A 14,630-nucleotide genomic window follows, 5' to 3' on the forward strand; every position below is an offset into this window, starting at 1 on the left:
AAGCCTGGTGTGCTGCAGTCCACGGGGGTCACAGAGTTGGACAGGATTGAGCGATTGAACGGAACTGAACTGAAAAACGCCGGCGCCTCGGCGGCGGGGGTGGAGGTTGGGCATTAAGGGCGGAGGAGGGGGAAAGGCCTCCGACCTGCCCGCGCCCCCCGGGGCGCCTTGAGGGCGTGGGAACTACCAATCCCGGCGTGCCCCGGGTCGGCGCGGGCGCGCGGTGGGCAGCTGTTGGTTAGACCAGTTGTTGCCTGGTTGCGGAGATGGGCTCTGCGGGCGGTGGCAAATCTGGCGGTGCCTGATGGCGCCTCTGACACGAAGCTGGGTGGGGTAAAGAGTAGAGGGCGGTAGTTGCGGCAGGTGGGAGAAGGAAGAGGCGGCGGTGAATCACTTATAAATGACTCCGAAGCAGGACCTGGAGACTAAATTCCAGGAGGGTGAGTCTGAACCCCCGGGGAAAGGCATCTAACGACTCCGGGGAGAGAGACAGGGCCGGGGATGGCGGGGGTCGCGACCTGGGGACCTGGTGGGCAGGGCTTGGTGCGGGGGAAGCGCATCGCGGCGGGGTATTGCTGTGCGTCGCGGGGATAAAAATATTTTGGGAGGCGGAAGCGTTAGGCAGGCGTTAGGGTGGGAGAGGGAGCCCTTGCCACGTGGCACAGCCTTGGTACCGTGATTGTCCTTGAGAGGAAGCGGGCGCGGAGAAGGTACCCTATTGTAGGGAGGCGGCGGGCGCGCCTCGGCGGCCGTTAGGGGAAGTGATGTGGCGCGCGGGAGAGGAGGCGGCGGCGGCTGCTTCGGGCGCCGTGCGGGGCTCGCTCGTCCGCGTGGGCGCCCGAAGGTTGGCGCTCCGGGGCGACCGGGGCCGGGAGGTGGGGTACCTCGCGGAGAGCATGAGCTTTGCGCCTCAGGGTGGGAGAACTGCGTTTTAAGATGGCCGCCCCCTCACAGGCGCCTGCGCCTGGGTTCCCGGCTCGCGGCCGCACGCGCGGCTTTAGGGCAGAGGAGCGCCTCCTCCTTCCCCTGCCTCGGAGCGGGAACCGGTTCGTCGCAGTGGCCGGGGCGGGGGGAACGTGGGTGGGGACAGGAGAAAAAAGCGCGAGCATCCGAGTCGGCTTTCTGACGCCCGAAGGTATCCTTTTGCCGTCCGAAAAGCCGAGTGCCAAGGTCCTATGGGAACGTGCGCGCGCTATGGGCGCGCGGTGGCTTGTAGAACAGTAGCTGAAAACTGCCTTAATGTATTTTCATTTAGAAGTCCCCTCGCCTTGATGGCAGCCCTTTAAGTACGGCAGTGGTTTGGCTAATTGCGGTAATATTTGATTAACAGTGATTTGAGTTTTTACTGTCTCCGATCAACGTGGAGATTGACTGTAGAGAGCTTGATTTCCAGGGGAACACAGCTCTGTAATTTTCACAATTACTGCATCTATTAATTTACGTTGAAGTGGAGACTTTACAGTAAACTAAAGTGAAAGTAAAGTTTTGTAAGGCGAGCAACTTTAAAATTCTCCTTCATTATTATGGCTGTACGTGTTAGTTACCACGGATGTCGAGATGTCTTCAAAAATTGTAGGGATTTTCAAACTTTGATGTGCGTTAAAATTACTTTTAATCATATACACCAAATCCAAGCGTATTGTTAACTATGGAGTATTTAAGAGGTTGCCGGAGTCAGTTTCCTCCGTAACTGACTCTTAATACCTGCTTTCTCCTACTCAGAGAAGCTATGTGACTACTTCTGTGGATTGCTTTTTTTAAGCCAGATGTTTTAGAGCAAGGATTCTTGATGTAGGGTGTTTATAATTCACAACACCTCTTGAACTTGGACGGGAGAGGTTTTTTTTTTTCCTATTTTCTAACTAAAATTTGTAGTTCAGTTATGACTAGGTTTTCTCCCCCACAAAAAAGCAAAACAACTCTCCCACAGTAGTATTAACTGTCTGTTTTCACATCCCAGCATAAAGTTGTGGGAGATACATTCAGATGTAATGTATGCTGTTCATCATTTCAGAACTGTGGTAGTTCGTGGATCAGCAGCTAAATGTTTGTTGTAGCAATTAAGGAGCTCATAGAATACCACAGCACATGATATTCTAAATGTTTTTATGACTCTTTCAATACAGTTGGTTTCTTTTGTAGTACTGTTTTACATGTTTGTAGAAAAATTCTGGGTAAATGCCGAAAGACAACCCGACTGTGAAGGATCCATGGCACAAAAAATTAATCCTCACTGTAGGACATCAAAGGAAAATGACCCAGATTTGGGATAGTTACGGATGGCTTTCTGGAGGAAGTGCTTCACTTCTAAACTGGCGGAAAGATAGTGGGAGAGGAGATAGAGTAAAGGTGTGTCCACGTGCTGCTGCAGCAGTGAATTAGAGAAGAGGGCCACCGAGGATGAGATGGTTAGATAGCATCAGAGACTTCAGTGGACATGAATTTGAGCCAACTCTAGGAGATAGTGAAGAACAGGGAGGCTTGGCCATGCTGCAATCCATGGGGTCGCAAAGTTAGTTCCTTTCTCATAAGGAAAAAGGAATATTCTTTTGGAACTAACAATTTTATTAAAACACTGAAGAAGAATTGAGCTTCTGTAATCGTGAAGATATGAATGATGGGAAAGCTTTTTTCATGATTCTTTTTTAAACTTGAAAGTTTCTCTTGTTAAACAATGGTACAACATATATAAGCATGGAATCAAGATTGCTGGGAGAAATATCAATAGCTTCAGATACGCAGATGACACCAGCATTATGGCAGAAAGTGAAGAACTAAAGAGCCTCTTGATGAAAGTGAAAGAGGAGTGAAAAAGTTGGCTTAAACTCAGCATTCAAAAAACTAGGATGCTGGCATCCAGTCCCATCACTTCATGACAAATAGATGGGGAAACAATGGAAACAGTGACAGACTTTTATTTTAGGGGGCTGCAAGATCACTGCAGATAGTGACTGCAGCCATGAAATTAAAAGACCCTTGCTCATTGGAAGAAAAGCTATGACCAATCTGGACAACACATTCAAAAGCAGAGACATTACTTTGTCAATAAAGGTCCGCCTAGTCAAAACTGTAGTTTTTTCTAGTAGTCATGTATGGATGTTAAGGGTTGGACTATAAAGAAAACTGAGCGCTGAATAATTGATGCTTTCAAACTGTGGTGTTGCAGAAGACTCCCTTGAACTGCAAGGAGATCAAACCAGTCAGTCCTAAAGGAAATCAGTCCTGAATATTCATTTATTCATTGGAAGGACTGATACTGAAGCTCCAATACTTTGGCCACCTGATGCAAAGAACTGACTCATTGAAAAAGACCCTGATACTGGGAAAGATTGAAGGCAGGAGAAGGGGACGACAGAGGATGAGATGGTTGGATGGCATTACAGACTCGAAGGACATGAGTTTGAGCAAGCTCTGGGAGTTGGTGATGCACTGGAAAGCCTGGTGTGCTGTAGTCCATGGGGTCACAAAGAGTTGGACACGACTGAGTGACTGAACTGACTTTACTGATAATTTGCTGAGTAAGCACTGAGTAATTACATTAAAGATAAAGCTAACATTTAAAATTAGTACATTTAACTTTTATTTGTTGGATTGTCTGGCAAAGTTTGAATCCTGGAGGGTTCCTTTTCTGTGTATTGATGTTATGTTCAGGTAATAAAAACTGATTTTACATTTAGCCAGAGATAAATGGGATGATGCTTTAATATTCTTAGTATTTTGTTTCTCTTAACTTTTAGCACAGATATTTGAGACGTGTCAACTATATTTGACAGTTGTAGTTCTTAAAAAAATAAGCGGTATAATAAATGGTGTAATATTTAGTTAAAGACAATTTCTATGTGTGTTCTTGGTGAATAGTTTTTGTCTGTGAAAAATAGTCTTAATTGTAAAGTGTCAATGTTGCTAACCATTTTACTTATTTAGAATACATAATAGATGTATGTTTTTAAAGTTCTAAAATGGCTGAAATTGGATTCATGGAGATGGTCAAGAACTTTATGTGTGTGTACATATATCTTATGGTATACTATCAATACAGTTTATAAATGCATTTTAAGTCCTATTGATCATTTATGTTGTTAAAAGTTGTTTCTGTTGTTGCCAGCTCTTGGCAGGCTCTACTAAACTGGTAGCCATTTCTGCTCTGGCAGCAGAAACACACTGGGGAACAATTTTAAATGGCGATTGGAATAACTTAAACTATTGTGGTTCTCTTGGTTTGTCTCTGATAAAAACTTTTCAAATCCAAAACCAGATGGTCATCACTTTTTTGTGATTAATGACTTCCTCTGTTAATTTAGTTTAATTTGTTTGGCTGCTTTTAAGAACATGGAGCTTCCCAGGTGGTGCTAGTGGTAAAGAGCCTGCTTGCCAGTGCAGGAGATATAAGAGACGTAGTTTGATCCCTGGGTTGGGAAGGCCCCCTGGAGAACTGCGTGACAACCCACTCCAGTATTCTTATCTTGAGAATTCCATGGACAGAGGAGCCTGGCAGGCTGTGATCCATAGGGTCACAAAGAGTAGAACACAACTGAAATGACTTAGCCCACAAGAAGAACATAAGATGTTTTTCATCTGTCACTTTGCTAGTTGCTGATAATCTGCAGCAGAATAGCTTATTGCCTTGTGTAAACTAATAAACTTTTAAAATAATGTGGTATAAGTATTTTTCTTTAACTGAATTTGTTTCTGCAGTGTAGCTTTTGACTAGTTGGACTTTGAGAAAGCACAACTACAACTTTTGTTAGCTATTCTTGGATAGCTTATCTAGCCCATTGATTTAAGGTTTAGGGTGAGCTTCTGTACTTAAGGTTCTTCAGATTAGTTGGACTAACTCCCAACAGGTGACATTATGACTGTTCGGCAGTATAACTTTGAATACTTAAGTGGTCCAAAGGCTTAAATGATGTTCTTTTCAAGAGGCTCATTAGGTTCATTTTGGCCACAAAAGAGTTTCTGTGTAGAGGTTGTCTTTGAAAGATAACTGTACTCAGGTAGTCTTTTTTTTTTTCTTCAGTATTTCTAAGTTAATTTTTTCTTTTTTATTTCAGTTTGTAAAGGTTACTGTAAAGGAGAAACAAGTGAAATACTCTTTAAATTTCAGTGGTTGGAATAAAAAGTACTAGATTTTTAAAAGCAATTTTTATTTATAATTTACAAGGTGGCTTGTGTCATAAAATGATAGAAGCATATGTTTCTTAGTTCTTGCACAGTTGTAATGTAAATACAAATTGGAGCAAAGCTGAACCTTTTGTAGTATGATGAAAATATTATAGAAACTAGGGTATACTGCTGTTTTGTTTTACATTCTTTGGCATATTTCTTCTGTTCTGATATAACTATTCAGTTCAGTTGCTCAGTCGTGTCCGACTCTTTGTGACCCCATGGACTGCAGCATGCCAGGCTTCCCTGTCCATCACCAGCTCCCGGAGCTTGCTCAGACTCATGACTAATAAGCCATTAGCCCAGCTATTTTCTGGTTTTGGTACATTTTATGACAGCTTGAGTTTTTTGCCTTAACACAAAGTGACTAAAAATGGTATTTCAAGCAGTTTATACTCAAACCTCAGTGGGTTTTTCTACCAAGAAAAGGAGGAAAGATTTAAAAATTGCCTGATTTGGTTGACAGACGTATTGATCAACGAGGTTTTGAACTATGGAAGCATAATTAAATACTAACAAAGTGAATTTACATGGTTCACTCTTAGCATATGGTTTAACTAACACAGGTACAGAAATTTAATTCCAGACCTAATTTTCCACTCCAGAGAGCTTTTTTTTTTTTTAAAATAAAGCAGTGGTGTATCAATGTTGCTGGGCGTGGACAGTGATTGTAGACTGAACATATTCTAGAATATTCAGCTTGTGGAGCTTTTTGTCTGTGATGGGCCTTTCTTCTTGCGACCCACAAATACCACATTTGATCATTTACTCATTTTTGGTGTTTGTAATTGAGTGACCTGTAATATTTACTGTGAGAGACTTTTATGTATATGTGTGAGTCCTCTGCTGTTCACCTGAAACTATCACAGCGTTGTTAATTGGCTATACCTCGATACAAAAGAAAAGTTCAAAGTTGGAAAAAGAAATGTTGTGTAGTTTTCCCAGGTTGGTCTGTCAAAGTCTTGGAAAGATCCATTGTTTGGAAACTAGGAGACCTGTTCACTGAGCCAATGCCTGTGTTTAGCAGTGATGGATTTCTCAACCCACCCCACCCCACCCCCAGTGGGCAGCAAGGGTGCACGTTGCTCCAATGAAATGCAGTTTGTGTTCTTGGGTCTTCCATTGTGATGCTGGGCCATGTGTTCTGATATCTGTGCGTGTCACCCAGAGCTGGTGACAGCTATGGGGTGGGGATTAGGAGTCCAGGAAGCCTCCAGCAGCTGCCGGCCAGCAAGGGCCTCCTCCTGAGAGGGGCAGATTGAGGCCTGCTCCTTCCTCCTTGCCAGCAACACTATGGCGATGATGGAGCAAGACCGGAAATACGTGTGTGAACATCTATCACAGTAGAGTGCCTGCTAAGTGTCAGTCATGTGTTATGTGTGTGTATCCCAGCTTGCCTGCCAGGCCTACACTCCAGGAGCTACCTTGGATCTCTAGCTAGAGAGCGAGTCCTGGTGCTGCCCACCTGGCCTGACGGCTCGATCGTGAGTCCCTGAGGCAGGCGTGACCTCAGCCCCACCTGGACGTGCCTTTTCTGTGTCCGTGTGCAGCAGAGATTCTACCCGTGACCTTTTCCTGCTCTTCAGGAGACGGACAGGAGGGAGCTGGTGTGTGGCAGGGTGGACGGTGCCGTCTGCTCTTGGGGGAATGTCCCTGCGCTGCAGCTGTTCAGAACAGGAGCCCCTCTAGACTGAGAGCTCTTGATTGTGTGTCGCCTTTGGGCTTTCACAGGTTTCAGCTTTTCAGTTTCCTCGAGGAATGGTTTTCTTCTTGATCACAACCTGGTCAGTGCTTAAGAAAGGTGCTTCAACGGCTGTGATATGTCCCTCCCCTCCCCCCACTTCCAGAGTCAGAGACATCTCTCGCTTGCATCAACTTAATGAGGGAGCTGCCCTGGGGGCTCCTGGATATGGCAATGTTCTCCCCACTCCCAGCTTTGGGAACCCTGCCTTAACTCTGCATGTGTTGCTCCTTTCATCCATTATGAGATGACTTGTCTGATGACTTGTCTGATAGGGGTACCAGACACTTAAATGGCAGCCCCTAGCATTCCCTCCCAGCCCTCTCATCTGTGAGGTCTCTGCAGTGCTAGTGCTGGGGTGGGTGCCTTCTCTTTAGTTACTGCTGAGCCCCTTTGCCAGGGGCTCCATTCAACCATCCATCCATTCATCTATCCATCCACTCATCCATCCATCCACCTACTTATCCACTCATCCATCTGTCCATCCACTTATCCATCCATCCAGCTGTCTGTCCATCCAACCATCCATCCATCTCCATCCATCAATCCACCCATCTACTCATCCAATCATTTATCCATCCAGCCATCCACTCATCCATCCAACCATCCATACATCCATTCAACCATCCATCCAACCATCTATCCACCCTTCCATCCATCCATCCATCAGTCCAGCACCTGTCCATCCACCCAACCATACATCTATCCAGCAGTCCATCCAACAGGTATTTCCCAAGTGCCTGCTCTGTTCCATCATTCTGATACCTGTCTAGAGCTGGGTGGAGTCAGGAGAGGAGTGGAGGGGGGCTGATGGGGGTGTGTGTGGGGGGGATCAGACCCTGAGTGTGACTCTGGCTCCAGAGGAGCCCAGGCTGGAAGGTGTGAGCACCTAGCATGGGGCAGGGTGGGGGGGACTTGGTACCCTCTTGGAAGAGCAGGTGGATTTGCCCATCTAGAGCTCAGACCAGAAGAACCTCCAGGTAGAGGGGCCACTCTAAAGTGGGGGTACCTGGTATGGGGGTGGGGGCCAAATGTGTGGCAGTGGGATAATGTGGTTTGGGCAGGTCAGAGCCAGAGATGGTGGGTCCTGACTGTCAGGGGCTTGAGCAGCCTTGGAGATGTGGGGGCATCTTGGTGTGTTTGGGGTAGAACAGGTAGGGTGACACACTGCCCAGTGACATCTAGGAAGTGTTTCTCAACACCACTTACTAAAGGAGACTTGTCTTTTCCTCATTGTGTATTCTTGCCTCCTTTGTCGAAGATTCAGTCAGTCAGTTCAGTCGCTCAGTTGAGTCCGACTCTTTGCAACCCCATGAACCACAGCACGCCAGGCCTCCCTGTCCATCACCAACTTCTGGATTCCACCCAAACCCATGTCCATCGAGTTGGTGATGCCATCTAACCATCTCATCCTCTGTCGTCCCCTTCTCTTCCTGCCCTCACTCTTTCCCAGCATCAGGGAATGAATCAGCTTTTCCAATGAATCAGCTCTTCGCATCAGGTGGCCAAGGTATTGGAGTTTCAGCTTCAGCATCAGTCCTTCCAATGAACATCCAGGACTGATCTCCTTTAGGATGGACTGGTTGGATCTCCTAGCAGTCCAAGGGACTCTGAAGAGTCTTCTCCAACACCACAGTTCAAAAGCATCAATTCTTCAGCACTCAGCTTTCTTTATAGTCCAATTCTCATATTCATACATGACCACTGAAAAAACCATAGCCTCAGCTAGACGGACCTTTGTTGACAAAGTAATGTCTCTGCTTTTTAATATGCTGTCTAGGTTGGTCATAGCTTTCCTTCCAAGGAGTAAGCGTCTTTTAATTTCATGGCTGCAGTCACCATCTGCAGTGATTTTGGAGCCCAGAAAAATAAAGTCAGCCATTGTTTCCACTGTTTCCCCATCTTTTTCCCATGAGGTGATGGGACCAGATGCCATTATCTTAGTTTTCTGAGTGTTGAGCTTTAAGCCAACTTTTTCACTCTCCTCTTTCACTTTCATCAAGAGGCTGTTTAGTTCTTCACTTTCTGCCATAAGGGTGGTGTCACCTGCATATCTGAGGTTATTGATATTTCTCCAGGCAATCTTGATTCCAGCTTGTGCTTCCTCCAGCCCAGCGTTTCTCATGATGTATTCTGCATTTAAGTTAAATAAGCAGGGTGATGATATACAGCCTTGACGTACTCCTTTTCCTATTTGGAACCAATCTGTTGTTCCATGTCCACTTCTAACTGTTGCTTCAGGTTTCTCAAGAGGCAGGTCAGGTGGTCTGGTATTCCCATCTTAAAAGAGAAAAATTATACTCATTTTCTGGCCACCGTTGATATCATGAGATGAGATCCTCTCGCCTTATAAATGAATAATGCCTGCTCTGAACTTGACCATAAATATAAGATCTCCTCTATTACTCAAGTTCAGTTAGAGCAACAAACAAAATTTCAACCAAGGAATAAAACCTCCCACGGTTATGGGAAGGATTTATATAGTTAACATCAGGCTATGGTAATACATTTTAAAGCCTCCTCTATACTGGGAAAAATTAAATCATACTAAGGATAATCAGTCTGGTAATACTAGAAAACAGGCTAGGTGCCTTATGGACAATGCCAATATATATAGTTTCCCTAAGAAATAAGGATTGGTACAGAACAAATTAAGTCAGATGACTTTGATATATACTGGGCAACACCTAATGGAAGTTCTTAAGTTCTTATTTATGGCCTTACTATTAACTGCTAGCTATTTTCTTTAATATTGTTTTGTATATTGCCTGTTTCATAACATGTTGTCCCTTACATTACCAAGTATGTGACTGAGTTGCTGATAAAATGATAGTATACAGCCCCATATAAGGTCAGTAATTGCAACAGTGTAACTCTAGATATGGGAAAAAAGAACAAAAGGGAATATTTTCCTGGACCATAAGAGATTCAGAAGCACAGGTAGTCCAGAGAATTTTGAATACTGTTTTATGGCCTAGTCCAGTGACAGCACATTTAGTGGCCTATCAACAAAATCTTCATAAGACTTGGGAATGAATATTCCTATCACCATGGGACAAAATGGTCATGTAATGCCCTCAAACCATGGTCAGCTTCATGACCCTGAAGGGGCTCAGCCAGTTGGCACTTGCCATCTATCTCTACAGAAATTAAATCATGGCCACTGAAGCTGCTGACCTTCAACACCCCCTGAAAGGAATTCAGGGTGGAAATTAGAAATGAGGCACTCTGTGCTCTGGAAAAATTGGCAGAAGAGGCCTTCAGATAGTTAAACACTTTCAGGAGGAGATTTTTGTAAGCCCTGAATTTTGCATCTTCTTGTACCTAGAGAAACATTAACATCATTGGCAGTGACAGTAGCTTTGGCTATTTAAGGAAAAATTATAAGTAAAGTCAACATAGAGTAGCTATGAAAGTGACTAGGTGACACTATGGTGTGATTTCAGATGAGTCCTTGTATTGTTAACAACTTGAATTTTCTGAGCTGTTTTAGACTTAGGATACTGTCAGCTATTCGAAAAATAAAAGCAGCAGATAACTACAGCCTTACTTTTTAAAGGTCTCTTAACTCTTACATGTTTAGACCAAGAAATTGTTCTGGACCGTATGTTACACAGAAAAAAAATGCATGTGTAATGATCAATAGCCACTTTAAAGGTTAAGACCTACTTAAATAAACCTAGACAACCGGCTACCTGGCTACAAGTTTTCTTAAAGTGTTAAATCTAAATTAGGATTCAGGCTTAATTTTTTCTATTTTGTCTGTTAACATTGAGGTTGTCATTTCCCCAACTACTTCTGAGTCCAAATGGCTCCATTCCTTTGGACATGATGACCCAAGCACTGACTGTGCCTGGACCACAATCAAAATTGTCATCAAACAAGACTTGGTTCTTACTCCTGCTTTAATCCCTAGCTGCAGTAACACTTCCCCTGGGTTTTTTTTGTTTTCTTTTCCTTTTCTAAATACCTGTTTTGTTTTGTCTCTCCAGATGACACAGATTCACATCAAGATACAGATGATGTGCAAAGAAAACCCATGCCCCCAAAGAGATTACAGTCACTTCTCCAAACAGATCCAGCAGGAATAACCACAAAAGTCACTAAAACCACATTAAGGGGTCACCTGGGACCCCTTAATAGAACAGGACAAGAGCTCCATGACTCCAACTAGGTAGGGTCTATGAGTCCCGTGTCAGCATTAAAGAAGTTACAGAAGACTGACCATCTGTCCCTCATCACCCCAATAAAGATTTCTTGGGGTTCACATCTCAAGGAAAATTTGAAGTAGGAGATAGATGGTCCCTGGGCTGAATAGCTGGTGATTTTCAAACGGAGCAAAACTGAAGTTTGTCCTCAGCCAGACAAGAATGACGTATTTCCCTTCCTCCATTGTTAGGAGGGAATAAACTGACGGGGGATTTGTTGCAGTGAAAAGAAAAAAGAGGAATGGGTTTTTCTTTTTCACTTCTCTGAGAGCAAAGAAGATAAAGAAGAACAGTGAAGAGGCCTGAACATTCCTAGTTTATTTTACTTTAACTGTTCCTGATTCCGAATGTCTGTAACTAAGTTTACTCTTCTGCCCCCGAACTCTGCAGGAGCTACACTTCACTTGACTCCATGCTAAATACATCCTCTGTCTGTATCTCATGTTTACCTTTACAACAGCCTTCCCCTTGTAGTTACATGTCAGAAAGAAGGCCTCAGAGCCACCAAACTGCCAGATGCAGTTACTTGGTTACTGATGTCAGTTTATGACTGTCTTTGAAATGATGCAAGAGGAAGAAATCAAGATCCTATCACCTTTGTTTCCTTATCACCGACTCCTGACTGCTTCTGACTGTGAGCACCTTGCTTTAGGGACACAGTTCTTGAGCCAGGAGCATACTGTGTTCCCCTCTCCACTACCTGAGAATAAAAGCCACTGTTCTATTTCTTTCAAATTCTGCCTTCTAGTTTTCATTCGGCTTCGGTGGGCAGAGAAGGCCAAAGTGTTGGCCAGCAACAGAAAGAAGTCGGTCAAGAGAAAGACAAATACTGTATTACTTACAGGTGGAAGCTGTATATTCATACAGATGAACTAACTTACAAAACAGGCTCAAATGTAGGAAACCAGTTTATGATTATAAGAAAATGTTAGTGGGGAGGCATCAATTTAGAGTTTGAAATTGACATATATACACACTAAGTTATATCAAATAGATGATCAAAAACAGCCTAAAGAATAGCCCTGGGAACTCTACTGAACACACTGTAATCACCTATATGGGGAAAAAAACCCGAACAAAAATAGATGTTTATAGATTACTGAATCAAGTTTCTGTACACCTAAAACTGACACAACATCAGAAATCAACTCTACTGCAATATAAAATAACAAATTACAAGAAGAAAAAAGGGGCATGAAGAAATGCTGCCACCTTGTGGGCACTTTCCAAAACAACTTAAGCCTGTGCTGATGGCCCACTTAATACAGGGCCACCCGGGCTGTGGTAAAAATCACCTGTGCAGGGAATATCCTAGACAGGGTCAGCGGAAAAGAATTCAAAGGCAGATGGTCAAGGAGTCAATGTCAAGAGGTAGATTTAGCACACACCATTTTAAAAGCATCACATGAAAAGATGTCAACGTTGTTAAATATTAGAGAAATGCAACTCACGATTGCAACAAGGTATCACTTCACATGGGTCAGAATGGCCACTGGAAAACCACAAATAATAAATGTTGGAGAGGGGAAGAAGAAAAGGGAACCCTCCCACACTGATGCTGGAAATGGAAATTGGGAACAGCTACTGTGGAGGACTTCCCTGATAACTCAGTTGGTAAAGAATCTACCTGGATTGTGGGAGACCTGGGTTCGATCCCTGGTTTGGGACGATCCCCTGGAGAAGGGAAAGGCTACCCACTCTAGTATTCTGCCTGGAGAATTCCATGGACTGTTTAATCCATAGGGTCGCAAAGAGTTGGACACGACTGAGTGACTTTCAACTCACTGTGGAAGATAGTGTGCAGGTTCTTTCTAGGAGGAAAACGAGAATGAAATTAGAATACTTCATAACACCATACACAAAAATATACTCCAAATAGATTAAAGATCTAAATGGAAAAATGGATACCATGAAGCTTGAAAACAAGCAGAACATGCTTTGACAAAAATAGCAGATTCTGATTGTAATAAACTTGGGACCCAATTAACCTTAAAACCATTTGCACAGAAAGATCGTAAATGAAAGACAAAGACAACCGTAATGGGAAAAAACACTTGCAAACAAAGATACCCACAGGGAATTCATCTCCAAAACACACGAACAGCTAGTGCAGGTCGATATTTTTTTTCTTTAACCAAATTTAAAAAATGAGTCAAAAGATTTCTCTGAAGAAGGCATAAGAGGCCTTAAAACATGAAAAGATACCCTGCAACACTAATTCTTAGAGGAAGGTAAGTCAAAAATACAATGAGAAAAAAAAGTACAATGAAGTGTCATCTCACACCGGTCAGAATGGCCATCTCAAAAAATCTACAACAATAAATGCTGGAAATGGTGTGAAGAGAAGTGAATCCTACACTATTGATGGAAATTTACATCCACTAGGGAGAACAATACCAAGGTTTTTTGAAAAACTAAACACGAAGTACCATGTGACCCAGCAATCTCACACCTGGGCATAGATTCAGAGAAAAACAAAATTTTAAGACACCTGCACACCAACAATCATGGCAGCACCATGTACACTAGCTAAGATACAGAAGCAACCTACGAGTAGAAGGACTGATGAGTGGATAAAGAAAATGGGGTACATATACACAATACAGTATTACTCAGCCATGAATAAAATGAAAGTATGCCGTTTCCAGCCACAGAAAAGTTTTAAAGAGATGATACTAAGTGAAGTAAGAGAGGGAGAGGCAAGAATCATGATGTCAGCACTAGATGGAATCTAAAAATAGATGTAAATGAACTTTACTAAACAGGAACAGGCTCACAGACTTAGGAAAAATGATGGGGGAGCAGGGAGAAATTAGCTGGTTCTGATTAACATACACACACTACCATTTATAAAAATACAATAAAAAAGGACCCACTGTATAGCACAAGGCATCTTCTGCAGCCCTCTGTAATAAATTAAATGGGAAAAGAACCCGAAAAAACCACATGAACGCCCATATTTAAGTAAACGCCTTATAGATGACTTGTTAGGTAAAGAATCCTCCTGCCAGTGCAGAAGATGCAAGAGATTCAGGATTGATCTTGGGTCAGGAAGATCCCCTGGAGGAGGGAATGGCAACCCACTTCAGTATTCTTGCCTGGAGAAACCTGCAGACAGAGGGACCTGGTAGGCTACAGTCCATGAGGTCACAGAGTTGTATATGACTGAAGTGTCTTAGCATGCACACATGCATAGGAGCAGAGCACTCCAGCCGGTCCTGGGACTGTGTGGACACAGTGGGTGGCCGGGTCAGCACACAGGCCTCCTCATCCCTTGGTCCCAGGCAGCTCCCGGCACAAGGTAATCACGCTCATGACCCAGCACACCAGGTGCCTGTGAGTTCCTCTCCAAGGCTCAGCCCCCGGGGATTAGAATCAGGACGCAATGAGAGGGCAGGAGTGGCCAGTGTTCACAGAGCCCTTGGGCAGGTGGGCTGGTGGACGCCGAGGAGAGTGAAAGGGAAGCAGAGAGGGACCTAGGAAGGGGCATGTTGGGGATCTGGTGATGAGCAAGGGCA

General features: G+C 43.8%; 1 long non-coding RNA gene across 1 annotated transcript; it reads left to right on the forward strand.

The window, feature by feature from the left end:
* Positions 1-262: 262 nt before the first annotated feature.
* LOC136147165 (uncharacterized) lies at positions 263-11,847 on the forward strand. Its single transcript, XR_010659120.1, has 2 exons — positions 263-440; positions 10,897-11,847. It is a non-coding gene; the product is annotated as an uncharacterized lncRNA (long non-coding RNA).
* The last annotated feature ends 2,783 nt before the right edge of the window (positions 11,848-14,630 follow it).

This window comes from Muntiacus reevesi, chromosome 15, assembly GCF_963930625.1.
Source record: "Muntiacus reevesi chromosome 15, mMunRee1.1, whole genome shotgun sequence".
In the NCBI taxonomy this organism is placed as follows: domain Eukaryota; kingdom Metazoa; phylum Chordata; class Mammalia; order Artiodactyla; family Cervidae; genus Muntiacus; species Muntiacus reevesi.